The sequence below is a fragment of the Odocoileus virginianus genome, chromosome 21 (genome assembly GCF_023699985.2).
Source record: "Odocoileus virginianus isolate 20LAN1187 ecotype Illinois chromosome 21, Ovbor_1.2, whole genome shotgun sequence".
Lineage (NCBI taxonomy): Eukaryota > Metazoa > Chordata > Mammalia > Artiodactyla > Cervidae > Odocoileus > Odocoileus virginianus.
In genome coordinates, this window is record NC_069694.1 from 20,215,593 (window position 1) to 20,219,827 (window position 4,235).

Genomic DNA, 4,235 nt, shown 5'->3' on the forward strand with positions numbered 1-4,235 from the left:
AGGAAAAGAGCATTTTCCCAAACTCAATCAGGATATTGTTAGTACAGAAGAAACAGAATACAGATATTTGCTGGCCCATTCTAGCAGTGTCTGCCCCAGCAGCTCTGACACCATTACGACTCTGGAACTTCCGACAACATCCCAATCCATACTAGCAATGCCCAATACAAATATAACAGAAACCACAAATGCAAGTTATGGGCTACTTCAACATTTTCTAGTAGCTACCTTTTAAAAGTAAAAGGAAATAGGTGAAATGAATCCAAATGTCTTATTTAATATACTGTTTTCAAGATATTATCATTCTATTGTATGATCAACATTACAAAATATTCATGAGATACTTCAGGGTTTTTTTCCATGCCAAGTCTTTAAAATCCAGGGTATATTGTTTTACACTCACAGTGCATCTCAGTTCAAACTAGCTTCATTGCAAATGCCCCATGGGTACGCATGGCTGGGAGCTTTCGCATTGGACAATACATGCCTACACTTAGCAAAAGCGTTCTCAGCTGGACCTTTTAAAAGAAGTACACGGGTTGAGCTGTCATGTGACTGAAGCATGGCACTGACCATGCTTGGTGGGCACAGAGACTGAGCGTCTTCCAGGATCTTGACAATCATGCGTTGCCTAGGACAGTCCCAAAGAGGATGAACTGTCCTGCCCAAGAGCTGGGAGGGGTTTTTTTTTTGTTGTTCGTTTTTTGTTTTACTGAGAATCACTGCTTTAATGCATAGAAAGTGCTCAGAGCTCAGTGCAAGTTTATTATTATCATTAGGCAGTCAAGTGCAGCCTTCATCTTCTAGCGTAAAAAAACCCTCTGTATAATCTGATCCCTACTACTAAGAAACTACACGCACATGCACCCACAATACCCGTAATAATATATATGGGTAGTTGCTATATCTTCCATATATATTATATGTCTGTATATCCATGAATCTCTATCTATATCTACATCTAGCTATCTCTAGGTTTGAGTACTGAGTACTCAAATAGGAGAGTATTATTTATCCCATTGTACAGATGAGAAAAGTAAGGCCATAGGAGTTAAACTGCTTGCTTAAGTTCATACAACTGATGAGAACAGAGCCATGACTTCAGCCCTCTTTGTGACAGATTACCCATAAACCTGGGAGTCATAGGAGGACCAATGTTACTGGCATCACGGCTGAAGCCAGTCCATCTTTCATTTCCAATGATCTGCCAAGCCCTTCCTCAGGCAACAATCAGAACAATCCTCCCCACGCCAGCCCCAGGTGTACCACACTCTTTCTCTCCTGTCCTAGAAATGAGCTTGGAGCAGGCGGCAAAGAGAACCTTCCCAGCGCAATTGCAGCCCCAACAATGACATTTGATGAGGCACAATAGCAGGATCTGGCCTGTAATCAGTCTCAAACGATGCTCAGCTATTTAGGCATCCATTCTGTGGGCTCCAGAGAAAGTGAGGGGAGAGGCACGAGCCCCCAACTGTAGCTCCTTGCTCATCATCACATGCACTGCTGCCGAGAAAGGACCCCTTTGTGACAGCACCGCAAATTACAGGCCGAGCAATCTGGAATCTCAGCTAGAGCTGATTCTCCTCTTCCTAAAAGAAAAATACATCTTAAGCTTAATTATACTCTGTCATTACCAGCAATCTTATAATGATCCAAAGTCCCTGGGAAAATGATAATAATAATAATAAACGAGAGAATCAATTTAAATATGAGTTAAAAGACCCAGACAAGTGTGGGGAAGGGAGGTGATAGTGGCATTCTTCATACTGATTGTGAAATGAGGATCAGAGCTTTAGAATAGTTATTCTGGCATGATTGTCAATTTACCAGGCCAAGGGCTCAGTGTTAACTTTACTCCTTCTGAATCTTTAATCTTTTTGCTCCAGAATTCACCTTGTAAAATGTAGGGGCATCTCCCAAGATAAACCGATATCCAGAATCAAATGACCTAGATTTAATAAGACAGTGCTTCTCAGATCCCAGGTGGATGCATTGAACATACTAAAAGTATTCAGCGATTGTTCTTGGCATGTTAGCAAGAAGATGCTGAGGTTTGTAGGAAGACATCTTTTAAGTCAAGTTTTCTTTGTCAGTTTCCATGGACTGGACAATCATTTCCTTTCAGGTACAGAAAAATCATTGGGAGCTCCCTCTGGTGGTCACGTCAGGAATGGACCTGTGTCTCTTTTCTCACTCCCCACTCATGCCCCCAAAGCGAAACTGAGAAGAGAAATTGCCCCAAGCTGGTAGGTCCAAGATGGGATGCTTAGAGAGGCAGACTACTGGGGATTCTCAGATGTTATGCTAAATATTTCTGGATTCCAGATGTCCTCCTGAATCCACCAGTCTTTGTGAAATGATGTGAATTTCAAGAGAAATTTCTCTTTTTCTAACTTCTTCCTTAGTTATTCTTCATAAATTATTTGTATAAATAAGTATTTTATAGTGTATATAAATAACTCCTTCATTATTTCCATTTATTGTCCTGTAAGAATTCCTGAAGCATCAAAGAAATCTTTAAAAATTAAGCCTTTGTGTTTAACAGCAAGATTTTTACTGTGAATTCAGCTTTCTGAAATAAACTCTAATGCATCGGATATGGGGTTCAAATTGGAACACGGAGCTGACTATGTTTAGAGAGAGTTGGTGGGTTCCCCAGTGTGGTCTTCTTTACTAGAATGCTGCCATGTCACAAGAACTTGGATACCGCCTCAAGCAGTTCCTCCTTCACTTACCATTGCACTCCTGTCTCAGGAAGGAAATAATGGCATGACTTACCCATCAGCCCTGGTTTTGATGCCACAGGGAATCTTCTTTGTGGGAACAAAGTTAGGAAATAAACGAATTAGAAGTCAATATATTGCACATAATAGAAAACTCATCTCAAGCCAGTTTAAATAGTGTACGGAATTTATAGGCATAGGTCAGTAAGTCTAGATGTTGCCTTCAGGTACTGCTTGATCCAACAAATCAGAAGCATCGTCAAGGATCCCACTTCATTTCTCTTCTCTGTCTTCTAAGGTGAAGCAGCTACTGTGCTTTGTTCATTTCCCCTCAGCCTTTTCTGAAGGTCAGTTGCTGACATTTCTTATATACTCTAAATATTGCTCCCTGCATCTTTCTGCATTCACTATCTCTTCATTGAAGTATGAAGTGTTAGTCGCTCAATCGTGTCCAACTCTTTGTGGCCCCATGGACCGTGGCCTGCCAGGCTCTCCTGTCCATAGATTCATCAGGCAAGAATGCTGGAGTGGGTAGCCATGCCCTTCTTCAGGGGATCTTCCTGACCCAGGGATCAAACCCGGGTCTCCTATACAGCAGGCAGATTCTTCACCATCTGAGCCACCAGGAAGCCAGAGTAAATATTTCACAATTGACCCTGATCAAAGAACAAAAGTTAGAGAATAAGTAACCCAGCTAACTCACTTGCAGCTGGACCATTATGAGACTTATGCCACACCATTTCTCATCGTGTTCCCAAGGAACTGAGTCCCCACTGCCTACAGTGATCTTACCAATCCAGCCTGCACTGCCTTCCATCCTTTCCCTGACTCATACCCCTACTCCCTCACAATGTTTTTTGGGACTTCCTCCCCCCCAAATCACAACCCAAATCCTTTTCACAGTATCTCTTTTTGGAGGGTAACACAAACTAAGAAAAAAGCACATGGCTTCCAGAAAGGGGACATGGACATTGGACAGCAGACCCCAAATGTTCCTCTGTCGAGAAACCCTGAAGACATGCCCAAATCCGAGAACCCAGATGCTCCCTTCTGGATAAGGGGCGTTTCTGGGAAGGAAACTGCGGTGAATGAGGAGCTCGGCATCTGCAGCGACGGCCAGTGTTTCCGCTGTGACCAGCACATTGGATGCCGAGGGGGTGGTAGGTGAGGAATGGCAGAAGACAAGACAAAAGGGGAAAAGGACAGATAGACCATTTATTCACAGGGGAAATTAGAGAAAACAGCCAAAGGAGACTGCTTCCCTCTCTGCCTACCTCATCACCCGATCTGAGGTTTGCTGATCTTCTTGACTGCCCCAGACCTCACTGACCTCCCACACCAACACACCATCACTCACAATTTAGATTAGGGGCATCTGATAGAAATGTAACGGAAACCCCAGAGGCAAGCCACATATATGATTTAAAATTTTTTAGTATCCACCTCAAATGAGGGAAAAGAAATGGGTGAAATTAATTTTAATAACATTTTATTTAACACAGTATATCATAT

At 42.4% G+C, this 4,235-nt stretch overlaps 1 long non-coding RNA gene across 1 annotated transcript; it reads right to left on the minus strand.

Moving 5' to 3' along the window:
• Positions 1 to 257: 257 nt before the first annotated feature.
• On the minus strand, positions 258 to 3,362 carry LOC139030213 (uncharacterized). Its single transcript, XR_011482498.1, has 2 exons — positions 2,779 to 3,362; positions 258 to 1,589 (listed from the first exon to the last, which is right to left on the minus strand). It is a non-coding gene; the product is annotated as an uncharacterized lncRNA (long non-coding RNA).
• Positions 3,363 to 4,235: the final 873 nt, after the last annotated feature.